At 32.9% G+C, this 19,011-nt stretch overlaps 1 pseudogene; it reads left to right on the plus strand.

Annotated features, from left to right (window-relative positions):
* The first annotated feature begins 9,392 nt into the window (after positions 1–9,392).
* On the plus strand, positions 9,393–9,810 carry LOC106559344 (annotated as a pseudogene).
* Positions 9,811–19,011: the final 9,201 nt, after the last annotated feature.

Below are 19,011 nucleotides of genomic sequence, written 5' to 3' on the forward strand. Positions count from 1 at the left end.
TTTTAAGCCAACCCTTAGTAATTCTATCCATTAATCCTACCTAAGCCATCTTTATTAATAAGAGAAATCTGTTTTCAAGGAAATAAAAATCACATATTTTGATGTGTTTTGCTTATAAAGAACTAAAATGTAAAAGAAAGTGACTTGATGAAAGGGAAACTTTTCCATGCAAGTAACTGAAAACTGCAGGATGGGACCAGCTTTATATTATGGTTTGATCTACAGATTCATATCTCTGTCAATGCTTTGCATCTGTCTTCTGCTATTCAGACTGTCTTCTCTAATGGTAATAAACATAGTTTTAGACATTTTAGACAAAACATCTGACAGGTCTGTGCACTGCCAATTATCAGCAAAATTCTTCAAGTTAACCTTAATTGGAGGACTTTGTTTACATATGCACCCTGGACCTATTGCTATGACCAGGCAGCTATGATGACCTGAATTGGCCTATAGCCAATAAGAACACAACCCAAGAGGTACACTTAGGGATAATCCCAGACAAATATAGTAGGAAATAGGGATGAGGTTGAAAGATGCCCAAATGTGATATTAGAAAGAGGGAGAAGTGAATGAATGTTGGTAAATAAAGAATCTGTGTGTGTGTGTGTGTGTGTGACATCAAAATACGAACATATTCAAAAGGATTTATATGAATTCACGCATCCATGATAATCTGCAAGATAGCTTTTAAAAGAACATTAGGAGAACAGAGAAGCTCCACCACATAAAAGGGGAGTTTTCTAGACAGTGTTTCCCAGTCTTCTTTTCCTCATGACACATTTAAAAAGTAGGGATATTTTCATAGCAAAATGAGGTAATTGGACACACTGATCAGAAAGTTCTTAACTACATCTTTCTCAAGATTCTTCTCAATCCTAAAATCCCATACTTCTTTGACCATCAGGACAAAACACAAAACTTCTGTGTTCATCTGGTAGCACAAAGAAAGGCACAGGCTCTTTCTTCATTTTTGTAAGGTCAAGATCATAAAGAATAATTGCATCCCCTACTAAAGGTAGTCCTTTCAACACAGCAGAAGAGACTGTGTAAGAGGTTTGAGAGACATTTGATCAGACTCAATATGGCATCCATTTTGTCTTCTAGTGATTTCTGTAAAATATTCCAGTGAATTTAGACTCCAGTTTTATGACCTATTAAAAATATAAAAGAACTTTGTTCCCCAAGGGTAAGATAGGAAAGTCTAGAATTTATTAATACAATCACAAAAGGAAACAATTCACATTTTTAAACTTTAAAGCATCCAAAAGTTTTCCAAAAACCTAAAATTATTTATGGAATCCTTGGAATTCTTTAATTGCTACTTAAAACTACAAGGAGTTTAAAGTCACTCGTATTTTGTCTTTCAGATTGCTATATATGCTATCCTTCTGCTGATTGAAACTTGACAATGACAACAATACCATGTGTCAAGTATCAAAAATGGAGTGTAAAAAATAATAAATCATCCATAGCAAGTAAGAAAACAGGCTCCGTTGTAGAGTTTTTTTTTCTTAAATGTCCCAGAGTCACCTGGTAGCTCTCAACATGCCTTTACATGCCTTCCTTGGACAAATAAAATCACACTTTGCTAATAACAGTGATAATCTGATAGATGAAGTTGAGCTAAATTGTATCTCAGTACATCCATTCTCTTCCAGATGCAATGAATTTGCTAGTTGGTCGAATTCCATGCATGAGGAACTTCCTACCATTGGCTGAAGAATCAGGAAGGGATAACTGTAATATACCACACTCTTATTGATTGCTAAAAATCCATAAATAAGTTTTTTATAGGAAAAAAATAAAAATGATTTTAGAAAGTATGGCAACATAGGTTCTGTGTACTTGTAGTCTTATTTATGCTTGCATTCTTATACACTTTAAAAATTTCAATAATTCGGTAATTATTCATTGCATATTTCAATAATTCAAGAAAACGTTAATTTATACTATACAAGCAATAAATTGTGTAATATGCTCCTGATTTTCTGTGCTCTTTAAATGAATTTCTTCATTAAGGAAAGGTGCCATCAGGCAGCAAATATTAGACAAGACTTTCCATACAAATTAAGAAATTTAACAGTGCCCACCTCTAGTCTCTGCTTCTGATCGCCAGGTCTAGAAGGATGAATGAAGGGCTGTTGTGAGGATTTAGAGTCAGATTGCATAATTTGAATTCCTGTTCTACCACTTGCCAAATTTCTGATTTGGGGCAAAATAAATCACCTATGGTTTAGTTTTCTCATCTATAAAATAAGGAAAATAACAGTAAATATCATGAAGCTGATATCCAGGCAAAAACCAGTATGTTCTTACGAGTCATTTATAGCTACTGTTCAGTCTAATAGTCTGTGCCTCATTAAGATACATCAATAAAACATACAATCTTGTATTAAAAATCTCAGGGAATTGACGTTTTGTTGGGTGTTAGCTGAGAGAAAAGAATCCTTAATTCCTATGCCATCAAGGTGCTTGAGCCAAAACATTTTAGGTACAAAATTTTGAATAAGAATGCACAGTTTACTTGAGAGAGATCCTTGACTTAAAGAACTACTCATAATCATTACAGAGACCAGAGAAAAGGAAGCAAGAAAAGCTACTTAAGGCTACTGTATAACATGTAGCTCTTCTGGGGTGTATGAGTGTGTGTGTGTGTGTGTGTGTGTGTGTGAGAGAGAGAGAGAGAGAGAGAGAGAGACCCTAAGGAATTTTGATGTCTATGGAGAATTCCTGAAGCAAGATACGTGTAATCAGCTGGAACACCCTAAAGGTGGCAATTAAATGTGTATTTAGCTAAGAGCCTCTTCATTGTTGTATACCCCCATAACTTCAGTGGTTAAGATAATAACTAGGTGTAAGGGGGCTTAAACTATATGCAAGAAGACCTTAACTTTTGATAATTCTATACATTTTAAAATTGTTCAGTGTGATTTACCAAAGAAGGCGTGGTAATTTATATTAGGACTAATTCCTTTGTAAAATAGCATTTTTATTTGGCACTTAGAGATCTTGGCCTTAATTATCTGAACATGTTGCTTTGGGGGAAAAAAAAAACTATTTTCCTGATTTTTTCCTACAAGTGAAAAATAAAATAAGCTAATAAGTTATCTTAATTCTGGTGTATTTTTTTTGAGAAGTTTTCATTGATTTTCCAATTCCAACATTAACCAATAGAGCATATTATATTGATTATATATATATATTCCAGACCACTAGATAAGTGGCATATCTCATTCTGTGTTTATAGTATACTAAAAACTCAGTGAGAAATATTATCACTGTTTTTGTTATTAAGAATGTCATGACAACCTTAGCTCTAAGTTCCTTCTTGTTGGATTAAGCTATGTCCTAAGGGGCTCAGCTCTCCCACACTTCACCAAATAATCTCATTCTCTTTCCTTAGAGAGCAAAGATTAATCATTCAGAAACTTAATGAGCTGGAAAAACAAATACCAGTGGAAGAAAGGTGCCCAAGAATTTTAAATAAAATAAATTAGTTTCCATTTGAAAAGTAAATTAGTTGATTTACAAATCTCTTTTCTTTTTTTCGTCTCTATTTGTACTTCTCTCTGTTTTTACTATCTTCCTCAGACCCTCTGTCCTTTAAAAGATAAAGTCCAAAAAAATAAAAAATAAATAAAAATAAGTAAAAATAAATAAATAAATAAATAAATAAATAAATAAATAAATAATAAAAAATAAAAGATAAAGTCCAATCATGAAAACTTTTTTATCTTTTAGATTTTGGAATATATCTTACTATCACCAGATGTTTTTTATATTTTACACATCTTTTCCTAAGTTTCCTTTCTTTCTAAATATTCTCTGATGACTCTGCTACTGATCAACTACAACTGATTTGAAAATCATAAAGAGAAAATAAGAAAATAAAAATAAAAAATAAAGAGGTATTTAATATCCCTTCAGAATATTTTCGGTTTTATTTTTTTATGATTTTATTTATTTATTTATTCATGAGAAATAGGGAGCAGCAGAGACATAGGCAGAGAGAGAAGCAGGCTCCCTGTAGGGAGCCTGATGCAGAACTCGATCCCAGGACCCAAGATCATTTCCTGTACCGAAGGCAGAAGCTCAGCCACTGAGCCACCCAGATGTCCTATATTTTTAGTTTTTTTTTTTTTTTTTTAGTTTTAATACATTCCTAAGTCTTACTACCATGCTTTTTAAAATTTATTTTAATAGTTAAATGCTTTCAAATATATTATTTTGTTATCATGGAATTTTATTTAGAAATAAATTTCATAATGTGAACAATGCAGGAAGGCTCAATAATGTTTTCCTCATTTACAAAGAGGATTATTGGTCTTGAGCTAGAATCTGTATATCCCTTCTCTAAACAATGCTTTAAATTTCAAACATTTAATCTATAATTATGCAAATAGTAATATGAATTATTATAAGATAAAAAGGTTATGGAGGTATAAACATAAAAACAATCTTTGCACATACATAAATATTATCTGTTTGAAAATATACTTTTCTTCTTCTAGAATTTGTTCCATCATGTCACCATCTCTCAATTCTTCCTAAAAGTTCTTCTATATTTTTTGATTACAGTTTAAATATGACATCTCCAAAAGCCTTCTCTGACCCCTTAAGTCTGAAGTACCAATTCAAGAATTGTCTTCCCATAGTGCTTTTACCAACCCTATCACTGATATATTAGTTAAATGCTCTAGCACACAGATCATGATACTGAATTTTCTAGTCAATCTGTGCTTTTTTCATCTAAAAAATACATAACTTGCCTTGAACTTAGAGAACTCTGAGTATTTACCTATGAATGTTTAGGGCATCAGAGGTCTTAATTTGAGGGAAAAAAAAAAAAGCTCATTCAGGCAATTCTTCCTTACAGATTTTGTACAGTCTTGTATGTCACATTAAAAGGCTTAGATTTTAGTCACAGAGCTTCTGAAACTACTGGAGGAATTTAAGAAGAATGAGACACAATAATTTTTCATAAGGAGGGATTCCTCTGATAGGCTACAAAGAATAGATTTGGAATAGGGAGTTAAGACAACATTAGAAGCATGTTGACCAACAGATGGGAGGTGGCCAGTTCCTAAATAAAGACAACGGAAGTAGAGGTAGAAGAAAAGTGACAAAGAATAAACATATATAGGAGATGAACCTGTTAGGTAATTGACAGTTAACCATATGTGAAAAGTAAGAGATGAAAGAGACAAGACTGACAACTTCCTCTATTATGCTGACACAATGAAGAAACTTCACACAGTTTTGTTTGTTGTTCATGTGTGTAAGACTGTGTGGCAGTGATGGATACTCAGAGAAAAGATTTTTCCACTTTTTTATATGATATAGTGAAATCTGAGGGTTTTTCCAGATCTCTTTGTGTTTCCAACTATTCTTTATTTTTTTGTTTTATTTCAGTCATAATATTTGACTTAAGATCATGTAAGTTGGAAACAGATAAATGAGATTTGTCGACTAAAGAGGAAATTAGAGAATACAGATAATGGCGATACTATTGAGATCTTTAAAAGATCATTGCCATCAATTTGAACCACTAAATGTACTTTTATTTAAAAATATAGTACCAAAAAATAAAATAAAAATAAAAATATAGTAGCTGTTACCTAGATTTGTCCATTATCTCTATAAATGAATTGTTCATTAAGTTTATAAATGAAAGAAAATAGGAATTGATTATAAGCATTATTTAATTAATTCATTTCCATAAGAAAAGTGCATTATATATATTTTAAATAAGAAGTATCTTGAAAAATAGTGTTCAAGAAATAAAACATGAAATAAATGACAAAACAAAAATTATATCTTCCATTTGCCATCTCTCTCATTTTTGTGAACTTAAATATTTTATTTTTTGTCTCAAGTTTCAAACGTCTTTATAAGGAGAATGAAAATGAATCTTGATATTCAATAATCCTTTAGTACAGAAAATTTTTCCTAAGATTGTTCAGTGCAACCAACCATCAAGTCAAGACATGCTGTTTGATGAATATCAAGACAGACAAGGCAGCTGTCACTGTATGAGCTATAATTGCATTTCTAGAGTCTCAAGTCTACAAACTGTATATGAAATCAAGTAGTAATAACTATCACAAATGAATATTCTTAAGTGAAAATCCTCATGAAAAGGTAGAACAGAGGCACCTGGGTGGCTCATTTGGTTCAGCGTCTAACTCTTGGTTTTAGTTTAGGTCATGATCTCAGGGTTGTGAGATCGAGCCCTGCATCGGGTTCTGCACTCAGCATGGAGTCAGCTTGGGATTCTTTCTTTCCATTTCCCTATGCCCCTCCCTGCCCCACTCCCTCTTTCAAATAAATAAATAAGTAAAATATTTTTTAAACATTTTTAAGACTTTTTACTTACTTATGAAAGACACAGAGAGAGGCAGAGACACAGGCAGAGGGAGAAGCAGGCTCCATGCAGGGAGCCTGATGTGGGATTCGATCCCGGATCCTGGGATCATGCCCTGGGCTAACGGCAGGTGCTCAATCACTGAGCCACCCACCATCCCAAAATATTTTTTTGAAGGTAGAACAGTTGTGGTTTGATATCAAGATCATTTCTACTTCGGTAGCTAAGGACCAGTTAGTTGTTTTATGCCCCTCAAATTCTTTCTTCAGTTTTTTCATGGTTGAGCACCTATCATCATGTAGGCCTCAACCCCAAAGTTATTTCATCATAGAGTTTTCCTGAATATACTATCTAAAGTAATGTTCTACCCCTGCCCGACCTCCAATGCTTTCTCCTTCAGCTCTTTATTTTCCTATTGGTGTTCTTCAAAAATAAAAGTAAATTAATGTATGCAGCTCTTCATTGCAAATGGGCCCCGTGGAAGCAGGAACGTTCCTTGACTTATTCACTGCTGTGATTTCAAAGCTCACAATAGGGCCTAGCTTAGTAGAGGAGCTCAAAAATAGTTGTAAGAAAAAGAAACAAAAAGATAGAATTTGTCATTATAGGATATTCTTAAAGAATATTATAGGTAATTTTTCTTAGATTGCATAAATCAGGGCTAACTGTTATCAATGTCATTTTTCTCTTATTATATGTTAAAAATGTCAGCCCCCTTAGCCAAACTAACTTCTGGATGACTTTTAAGAAATTTGATATTTTCTTCATCTCTTGTTCTTTGGCTCTCCATCAGCTTTCAATCTAATCTGTCAATTTTCCCTACTCCTTGACTTTATATACTGCTTACATCTTACTCATCAGTTTCTGATGCCAAATATTATAAAACTGTTCCTGAAAATCTAATTAGTACATGATATTTGTTTCATATCTATTTTTGATTCAAGGTATAAAACCACATAACATGCCAGCAAAGAATGACCTCCCTTGTTTGAAGGTAGCTTAAATATATAATGTATATTATTCTTTTTGGGAAGTCTCACTGATGATTTTAGTGGTCTATCTGTAAATCTGTGACTACAAGTACAGTTAAAGTGTAGTTTAAAGGTCATTCTTAGTTATTTATACTTACTTGGCAATTTCAGTTCCATTATAATTTTCTTGCTCTATGTGTGGATGTGTGTGTGTGTGTGTATACAAGAAGATGCTAGATAGGATACAAATATTATTATGAGTCCCTGAATATGGTACCCTGGTTTCTATTAGTAAAAGAAAAAGATTCCTACACTTAAGATGTTTAAAGAGTGAAAAAAATTAACTATTATGAAGGTAACTTATTTCTCTGGGTAATAAAAGTCAGATATTTTCTGATACCAGATATATAAATATCTCTTTAGTTGTTTTCAATGCTAAAAATTAATTTCAAATAAAAATATTTCAAGATTCAATTTTTTGTTTATACGCAAGTTTCAGCAGAAACTCTTCTTGGATAAGTCGTAGGATTATGTAAATTGCAAAATATTTATTTGTTTCCATCTCAGTCATATTCTACCAAGGAATATGAATGAAACTTTGAGTCTTTGTTTCAGTCCAACAGGCTTAGTATCAGAATAGAGGACTGTTTTTTTCTTCAGCACTCTTCACTCTATTTTTTCTCTGTTGTGCTTAATTTTGACATTACCTGAGGTGTGTTTAATTAAGATGGATGTGTTGCCATAAATTTCTGACTTGTGAAATCATTAATGATTCTTTCTTCTTGCACTATTTTTTAACTTATTTTTGAAGCAATTTCAGATTTTCAGACATCACAAAAATAATATGAACAATTTTCTTACACCTAGTGTATTATTTAATGTTTCCTATTTGTTTGTTTCTGTCTTCCCAGTTCTTGGGAATTCAGCAAATGTCTTAAGATTAAAGTTTCCATACTAAGCAAAAGATTAAAAAATATATATATAGGACACTCAGTACACTTGAATTTCAGATAAATAGCCAATTAAAGTTTTAGTACAAGTATGTCCCATTCAAAATTTGACATATTTAAAAAGTACATTTAAAAAGTATTCTCTGTTTATCTAAATTTCAAATTTAATTGGGCATCCTGTATTTTTCTGGGCAACTTTCATTGAGATGGTAATCAGTCAAGAGGTGTAGGGCCCTAGAGTTTTCAATATATTACTCCAGCCTTGTGTGACCTCCAGAAACATAGTTGGTTTCTCTGTTCCTCTCAGTGGCCTTGTGCCTGGGTCAAGCTTAGATTCAGTTTCTAAGCCTGCAACCAGGATAGGCAATCAAGAGTCAGAATGCTTCGAAAGATAATCGCAGAACATCAGCTCATCTCTGAAAATTTATCACCTCTGTTGAGTTTAACTTCTTCTAGTCTTCATTGCTCCTTCAGCAATATGTAGCCATCATACATATGATTTTTATAATTATTCCATATATTCCGAGGCTCCTTGGGTGGCTCAGTTTAAGCCTTGGACTCTTGATGTCAGCTGAGGTCATGATCTTAGAGTGGTGGGATGCAGCCCCTTGGTGGGGCTCTGCACTCAGCATGGTCTGCTTGCTTGTCCCTCTCCCTCTGCTCCTACCCTCTTCCTTTCTATGTAAATAAATAAATACCAAAAAAAATAATAATTCCAGATTTTCATATTTGTTGTCAATTGAATGCTTGGACTATTGCAGTCTGCCCCATATGGCTGAGCATTCACGTTTGTTTGTTTCTTTTTCAAATGGTTTTATATGAACGATATTGTATTACCTTTTAGGTTAAAATATTTTCTTAATCTTCTTTGACCCACAAGTTACTTAAAAGTGTATTTTTAAAACAGTTGGCACAGCTTTTTCCCACCCATTCCCACGTCTCCTCAACCCTCTGCTGGATGCTGCTTTGACTGCACCATGCTGGCTCAGAGCTCTGGCTCCTGCTAAACCAGCACTGCCATCATCTCTCTCCAACAGTGGGCATGATCACTACCCGTATCTCATCAGCCGTGACGGATGGCTGTGCCTAGAGGTGAAGGGAAAGATGGTCAGTAGGACAGAGGGTAACACTGATGACTCGTTCATTGATGAAAATGCCTCCATGGAAGCTCCTGAGGGCAAAGGTACCAAAACCACAATAGTCACTGGTGTTGATATTATCATGAACCATCACTTGCAGGAAAACAGCTTCACAAAAGAACTCTGCAAGTAGTACATCAAAGATTATATGGAATCAATCAAAGGCAAACTTGAAGAACAGAGGCCAGATAGAGTAAAATCTTTTGTGGCAGGGGTTGCAGAACGAATCAAATACATTCTTGCCAATTTAAAAAAACTCTGAGTTCTTTATTGGTGAAAACATGATTCTAGATGGCATGGTTGCTCTGTTGGACTACTGTGAGGGTGGTGAGACCCTGTATATGATTTTCTATAAGGATGATTTAGAAATGGAAAAAAGTTAAAAGAATTTGGCTGTTAACTTTGGAGGTATCACCTATTGTGGTAACTGGCTGCTGCTTTTCATCCACACAATGCCAGGACTCAGACAAATGGGACTGATGTCATCTTGGGCTCTCCATTTATTTTGACCTTGATTTATTTGGGGTGGAGGCATTGTTTTTAAGAAAAACAAAACATGTCATGTAGGTTTTCTGAAAATAAAATGCATTTAAACTAAAAAAAAAAAAAAGTTTGACACACAGCCTTTCTAAAACTCCTTTTATGTCATTGGTTTATGACTTGGTCAAAGGTATATGATTCAAATTCTTGAAATTGCTTGAGATTTTTCTTATAATTCATTATGTGGTCCAGTTTTACAAATATTCTATGTGTACATGAAATGCACGTAGTTTGTGCAGTATTTTATGTCAGTTTAGTCAAACATGTTAATGATATGGTTCAAATATTCTATATTAATACTAATTTTTACCCACTTCTTCAATGAACAACACAAACCATATTTTTAGTGAAACCTTGTTTTTATTTTAATTATCTTGCTGGATTATTTTAGCCAGACTGACAATCTTTAGCTTTTTTTTAAGATTTTATTTATTTATTCATGAGAGACACACGAGAGAGAGAGAGAGGCAGAGACCCAGGCAGAGGGAGAAGCAGGCTCCATGCAGGGAGCCCGACATGGGACTCGATCCCGGGTCTCCAGGATCATGCCTTGAGCTGAAGGCAGGCGCCAAACCTCTGAGCCACCCAGGGATCCCCAGTCTTTAGCTTTTTAAAAAAATTTTACTGTCATTCTTTAATTGCACTATAGTTGGTGTACAATGTTTCACTAGTTTCAGGTATACACGATAGTGATTTTACTTCTCTGTACACTGTGCTATGCTCACCACAAGGGAGCTACCATATGTTACCATACAACATTATTACTATTCCGACTATTTCCTTATTTTGTATCTTTTATTCCCATGACTTATTCATTCTATAACTGAAAGCTTATATCTCTTACTCCCCTTCACCCATTTTGTCCATCTCCCAACCCCCCTCCCCATCAGTTTGTTCTGTATTTATAGATCTAATTCTGCTTTTTGTTTGTTTATTCATTTATTTTGTTTTTAGATTCTATATATGAGTGGAAATATGTGGTATTTGCCTTTCTCTGACATTTCATTTAGCATAATACCCTCTAGTCCACCCATGTTGTTGCATATGGCAAAGTCTTACCTTTTTATGCCTGAGTTATATAACATATATATATATATATATATAACATATATTTATATAACATATTTATGCATTCATCTATTAATGGGCACTTAGGCTGCTTCTATATTTTGAGTATTGTAAATTGTGCTCAATAAACATAGGGGTGCATATAATCTTTTCAAATTGGTGTCTGTTTTCTTTGGGGAAAATACCCAGTAGTGGAATTGTTGCATCATATGATATTTCTATTTAACTTTTTGAGGAACCATACTGGTTCCACAGTGGCTGCACTATTTTGCATTCTCACCAACAATGTATGAGAATTTCTTTTTCTCCACATACTCATTCAACATCCCTAAGCAATGGGGAAATGCAAATCAAAACTATAATGTATCTGTCATAATGGCTAAAATCAAAAAGACAAAAAAAAAGCCTTTGTCTTTTAAATGGAAGTTACATTGTTTGTTGATATAATTGGACAAATGCCAGTGTATTATTTAATGTTTGCTATTGTTCCTTCTCTTTTTTGCCCCCCTCCCCGTTCTGTTTTGTTTTTTTACTTTATTTTCCTTTTTTTTTTTTTTTTTTTATCATTACACACATTTCCTTCTAGTCATTTGGGAGATAAATACTTGATTTCTTTTAGATGTTGCCCTACATATATAAACATGAATATCTGACTCATCAAAATTTGAGATAATTAGTATCTTCACTCCCTTTTTTTTTTGAATAATGAAGATATTAGAACACTCCATTTAGTCCATATCACTTTTGTGCTATTATTGAATTTTTTAATTTGAACTTTTAAAATCTCACTATTTGGTTTGCTAGGGTTCTTATAATAGCACAGACAGGGTGTTTAAACAATGGAAACTTACTGTCTCACAATTCTGGATGCTAGAAGCCAGAGATCGAGGTGTGGCAGGTTTGGTTTCTTCTGAGGCCTTTTTTTTTTTTTTTTTTTGACCTGCAGATGGCTACCTTTTGCTAGTCCTTACAAGATCATCCTTCTGTTTTCTGTGTCCTAATTTCTTATAATGTTCAGACACCAATCAATTTGATTGGGGTCCACCCTACTGACTCCCTTTAACTTAATTGCCTGTTTATGTTCCCTGTTTCTAAACAGAGTCACATTCTAAGGTTATGGAGCTTAGGACTTCAACATATGAATTTGAGGGGAACACAGTTCAGCCCATAATATCCACTAAACATTATTTTTCTATTCAGCCAAACTTATTAATCTTATTTACATGCACCCATTTATTAATTTCTTGCTTTTTATTTATATATTCACCTTAGGCCTCTCTATAAAGTTGCTTTATTTTCTTCTTGAATTACATATTTGTAATTAGTTTTGGTGAGAGTCCACCTGAGACAGTCTTGGTTTTTGTTTATCTGAAAATAACTGGGTGTATTATTTTCCTTGAGCACATTGAAAATATCATGTTACATATTTTAGTTTCTATAATTTCTGATGGAGAGTATTTTTATTGACTAAATATAATTACTAATTGAACTTTTATTGACTAATTCAATTAGTAATTCAAAGCAGTCTTTTTTTCTTAATGATTTTAAGACCATTCTTTTGTTTAATATTTCACAGGTTACCAAGGTGTATATATGTATAGGTTTCTTTTTCATTTGTTGGCATTTTTCAGTATTTTCTTTTTATCTTTAGAATCTAGGTGAGTATAATGTAAGTGATGGGTGATAGCAATTATGTAAAAATATTGAAGGTAGAATCTTTGTGTATGCTGCAAAATTCTTCCAACTTTGCCATTTATTTGGCATTTTTTATAATAAAATGTTAGAAAAAATAATTATACTCTATATAGCAGCAACTCCTATATCCTTTGAGATATAGGAAAACAAAACAAAATGTATTTAAAAAGTACTATTCTAAAACATCAAATATTTACCATAGTATCCTAAAATATCAAATACATAGTAGTACACTTAACAAATGCACCAGAAGACTTCTGATTAGTAAATTACATGCAATATTAACACTAAAATAGATCCAAATAATAGTACACTCCATGTCTATGTGTTAGAAGAGGATATTACAAAAATGCCCAATTATCTCAAATTTAACTAATAATAAACACTCCCAATCAAACCCTTTTCAGATTTTGTGATATGTGGAAACTGACAAGTTAATTTGAATATTTATGTAGCATAGGACAAAAATTGACAAGTTACTATTAGAGAATTATAACAAACTCAGAAGACTTACACTATAAAACTACAGTAATAAAGATAATGTAGTATTGGTCAAGAATAAACAAACAGGCATATGAGCAAATGGAGAATATAGAAACCAACCCACACACTCATATGCTCACTTTATATATGACTAGAGGTCATAGCAGTGCACTGTGGAAAGTATGGTTAAGTAAGTATCAGTCAGTTGGACATTTAAAAGTGGGTAGGGTGAGAATTTTGATCCCTAAAATACATTTTTAAAAAATCAATCTAGATTAGTCAAATATAAAAAGTAAAAAAAATTCTCTAGAAGAAAACAGAATATCTTCATAATATTTTTTTTTTAATTTTTATTTATTTTATGATAGTCACAGAGAGAGAGAGAGAGAGAGGCAGAGACATAGGCAGAGGGAGAAGCAAGCTCCATGCACCGGGAGCCCGATGTGGGATTCGATCCCGGGTCTCCAGGATCGTGCCCTGGGCCTAAAGCAGGCGCCAAACCGCTGCGCCACCCAGGGATCGCATATCTTCATATTCTTAAGGTAGGAAAATATTTCTTAAAAACAATACAAAATACACTAACCATAGTGGAACCTATCTATTAATTTAACTTTATTGAAATTAAGGACTTCTATTCATAAAAAAAATTTAATAGATGGTGTTTCAGAGTAGAAGATATTTGCAATGCATATGTATGATAATGGACAAATATTAAGAATATGTAAGTAACTCCTACACATCAATAAAAACATTTCAGGCAACTCTATAAAATTCAGTAAAAAAAATGAGCAAAATACTTGAACAGGCACTTTATTAAAGAGGACATTCTAATAATAAGTACATAAAAATGTTATGAATCTATTCAGTCATAAGAGAAAATAGAACATAAAACAATGAGATATTAAAAATATCTGCCCACTGGCAAATTTAAATTAACAATAATGAGTGTTGCCAAGGATGTGGTGAAATTTAAAGTCTTATAAACTATTCATAAGAATATAAATTACTGCAGTCACTTAGGAGGAGTTTTTTTGGTAGTATCTACTAAATCAGAATCTTTGCATTCTGTATAAAACAATTCTTATTCCTACATATATACCCTAGAAAAATGCATACATGTATGAACCAAAAGACAAAGTTATATATAAGAATTTTCATGACATGACTATTTAACAGTCCTGCTCCAATGCTCATCAACAGTAGAAGGAATATATAAATTATGGTTTATTCATAAGTGAAATAGCATATGCAATAAAAAAGAAATCATTGCTACAGACAACAACATGAATGAAATTCACATATATAAACTAAAAGAAAAGATCCATACTCAAATGTGTACCTCCTGCATGTATTCCTCAAAGTTCAAAAACAAACATGGTGAGATCAGTTAAAACGTATTTTAAAACTTAGAAACTTATTTTTAGTGCCACGTCACAATTCAAAGATGATACTGAATGGAATTTGGTTGTAATAAAATATCAAATTTCACACTGAAATTTTTCAAAAATTAAAAAGGTTATTTTACTGAAAGCTCTTTTCCATCTCTATTTTCTGTAACTAATTTCTTTTATTGCAGAAAGCTCTTAAAAGGATAGTTGAACTATTTCCATTATTAAACATAAAGCAGATGTATATGATTTCATACTTTGGCAATAACAGTTGAGATTCCAGTAGAAAAAAAAATATATATATACACACACACACACACACACACACACACACACAAAACTAAGGCAGGAAATATGTAACATTAGGATGCTTTTTTTTTTCTCCCATAAAGTGCAGGCTGAACTTCCTAGATTTTTACAATGGTTACTGATCATAGAGGTAGAGCATTCGCAATGGATACATAATTAGAAAGTGTTGCATGTTCTTTCATGAAAAGGTCAGTAGTGAGAGAAAAATCTCTCACTACTGAGGAGGTAAGGTGTCCCCTTGCCCTTTTTATCGTTTTCAGCTAACCAAGTTTCTGAATGTCATGCTCAATTCTAAAAAAGTGGAAGAATATAATCAGAAAAAGATGTATCAATATTTGATCTTGGAGCAAGTATTTTCAATTTTAAAGAATCTCAAGTTTATTAAAATAATGAGTCTTAAAATTCTTAAAGTACTAAAATAGTCACAACAGTAAATTTCATACAATTTGATGATAAGCAGAAAAATATCAATCGACTCCATGAGCAAGGATAGAGAGCATATAAATAATCTGAAAATGCCTTTAGTTATCTTCAATACACGTTTATTAAAATGAATTGAATTTTAAAAGAATGTCTAATAGATACAAATATGTCACATACCATTGGGTAATTATGTTTGTAGACTATAGCTTGTGTCTTCTAAAATTAAATATTTAATATTTTTATCCCTAGAGGTTTTCATGGCATTGCAATTAAATGACATTAAGAAAATTATGTCTATGCTAAATTCTGAGATTACAAAGCAGTATTTTCAATTACATTATACAAAATAGAACCTCTGTAGGCAATGTCGGACTACCAGTCTGCGTTGCAATAGGCAAATCAGAACAAAATAGTAGCCATTACAGAAGAATTTCTTTGTGGGTTATTTAGTGCTTTTAAGCTAAAGACTAATAGTGTTTCAGAGTAAAATATTTCAGACTATATTGTCTATTAAACAAAGTACGTACTATGGAAGTGAAATATGTAACTGGCTGGCATTCTACTGATGAAATGTGAACAGAGATGAAAAAAAATCTAATTATATGAGGAGTGTGATAACCTTCAAAGTTGAAATGAGACAAGATTCCTAAAGGCAATTTTCATATTTGGTAATTCCCATGAGAATGTCCTTCTTTTTATCCTTTTCCTTTTCTTTTTTTTTTTATTTTGATAAATGATCTTGAAAAAATCTGTATGACCACCATGTAATTGCTTCCATGTAATTTCTACTCCCAACTTTATCCTGATACCAAGTCATGCTATTTTAGTTGTAAGAAGATGACAACACACAAAGGTCTAGGACTGTTTCTTTAGTCAGGTAGATGATCTTAGATAATTCATTCAAGAAACATTACTTAGTTCAGCTTGAAGCCTCTGTCCTTCATATACTTACATTAGTGGCACATATTGAGAAAGTATTGCTGGATCAGACCCTACAGTTTTCAGCTGATGGAACAAGAGAAAGAGCCACGGGTGAATTTTGGTTTGTGGTTATAGTATAGATGCTGGTGATCCATCTTGCACTCAGGGGTCACACCAAGCTGAAAGGCTACTTCAAGTTTGAAAATAATTTCATGACATTTTTTACATTCTTGAAAGGTAACAACTTTATTATATTTGCTTGTATACACAAAACTCAGAGCAATATCCACCACACAGCATTAGCTTAAAAAAGCTTAGGGAATAGAAGTTTGTCTGGTACATAACTAGGTACAAGGTATAGGAGGTAAAGGGAAGTAGATATGACTCTATTTTTGCTCAAATTATTATAATTTTGGCCTTTGGGAGTCCTTTCTCTTGTCTTTGGGTAAAGGTAGGTTTTTTAATCACTTCTTTGCTTTTAAGAAATGATTTTTATGACTATCTTATATGGGCCTAGTTCTTGTTTAAACACACACACAGAGAAAGACAAACACAAGGAGATATTTTCATTATAACAGATTTCTTTTTACTAGGAATCGAAAAGGAGAGTATCAATTATGCCATAGACTTTTTTGACATAGACTTTTTTATTAAACTTTAAAACTTTTATTCAACTGGCAAGAAATGGAGTGTTCAACTAATGGATGTAGAACCAACTCAAGTTCCATTACTATGATACATGAGATAATTTCTCAATGAATATACGTTTTTATATGTCCATATGTGAATACGGTACTCATAGAGATGGAATGGAAAGAGTCTATCAACTTCACACTTGCAAATAATTTTGTCCTATATAACCTCTAAGCTTCAGAGTCCAGGAAAGCAGAATCATTGATTCTGTATCTAAGAGTTTTGGTTCTTTTCCAAAGTTTGACAGAAGTAAATAAAACATAATGCAGAAACTGTGCTCTACTTGTGCTTAGGATATATCATAATTAATTAATGTAGAGTAGATTAGAGCAATTACTAATTAAATTCAGTGGTTAGTTTCATTTCTCATAACAAGGTATAAAAAGTAATAATCATGTAGGTATATTTACTCCTTTTCCTTCACCTCTCCTTCTTAGTCATTCTTATGAGATACTTAATCTGGTGGTTTTAATGAAATACCTAAAATAAGCCTTTCAAAATAAATAAGAACACAAATTATTCCATTAGGAACCGTTGGCAGCGCATACAAATACACACATAGAATAGTCTCACATTTTTCTGAATTATCTATCTGGCATTAGTTATTATCACGCAACTATTTGCAGAGTATGGCCAAGTTCTCTATATGTGGTAGAAATAATGTCCATTGTTTCAAAGAAGCGATACATATGGCTACTTTCCGAAAAGAAACACATCTTTTCTGAGTATCTGATAAGAACTTTATATATTTTGCTGCCTGTATGTGTGTCTCTATGTCAGTATAAGAACAGAATCATTCCTTAAAAAGATGATCACTTAAACCATTAGTTCAGTTTTGCTTCATTCTACTGCATTTCCCTCTTCAAACCTATAATTATTCCCTAATTTCAAATATTTATTGCTATGCTGTTCAGATAATGTTACCAAGCTCTCAGAATTTCCAGTAAGGATAAGTTCCAAGATTTTTTTCCCCTATTTTCTCATACATCATCATGTCCAGATAGTCTGATATTTTGGATTCCTAGGATACCTTTTAGGACTTGGGTTTGGAGTCAGTTAAACCTAGTTCAGTTAGTTACAGTGTGATCCTTTCTAAGTTATTTAACCTTTTGGTACGCCAGTTTCTTTGCCTGTTAAATGGCCTCATTAGGAGTTTTATAAGGATTAAATGTTGTAATGTGTGCCAAGCACATAGTGCAATGCCAGAAACTTTCCTGTAAACCCTCAGTGGGAGGTCAGCCCTGTACAGAAACTGTGTGATAAATGGTAGCGATTGTTCTTATCATCAGCATCATTATTGTTCACAACAATTCTGCTCAGCTGTTCATAGCCAGACATAACATAAAATTGGTCAAGAAGAACTATTCAAGCTTTGCCTGAGACTCTGATCACCTTCTACTACAGAGAAAATGAATTTGTGCTTAATTTTAAGGCTGCTTCAGAAACCTAAAATCAGAGGCTGAGGTGAAGGAGGGATGGGTTGCCAAGTAAGACTCTCAAATTTGTGGAAGACTTGTCATATCTAGCCTGAGTCATGACAGCTTTAGAGGATTTGAGTCCATCCAAGCACATAAAAAGAAGAGGGCCAAAGAGGGCCAGGGAAACTCTGCCTAGTTTTTTACGTTTCATCCCTGAAAAACACTATAAAGATGAGTACTCTTGAAAAAAAAAAAGCTATTTGATGTTATGATATCTAAAATATGAACTTCATGTCTAAAGCTTAATATTCAAACTAAAGAACCCAACAGATGCCATCCTGATCAAAATACATGCTAGGTAATATATTAAGATTGAAGCTTTAAAATTAAAGGCAATGACAGAAGGAAAAAACTTAGATTAAGTACTCAAACCTTTGAGGTATGGATCCAATTTAGAGGTAGACCGTATCTTAAAATCATTTTGTGGGGCAACATGGGAGCTGTTTAGAATCCTACAAATCTGATTGGATCTCACTTACTGATCCCATTCCTGTTTATTGACACATGTCTTTGGTATACATTACAGGAATTCAGTAATCATCTGTTTAGAGACACATAAAATAAAAACTTGAAAAGCAAATCAGAT

This window comes from Canis lupus, chromosome 10 (assembly GCF_011100685.1).
Source record: "Canis lupus familiaris isolate Mischka breed German Shepherd chromosome 10, alternate assembly UU_Cfam_GSD_1.0, whole genome shotgun sequence".
Classification (NCBI taxonomy): Eukaryota; Metazoa; Chordata; class Mammalia; order Carnivora; family Canidae; genus Canis; species Canis lupus.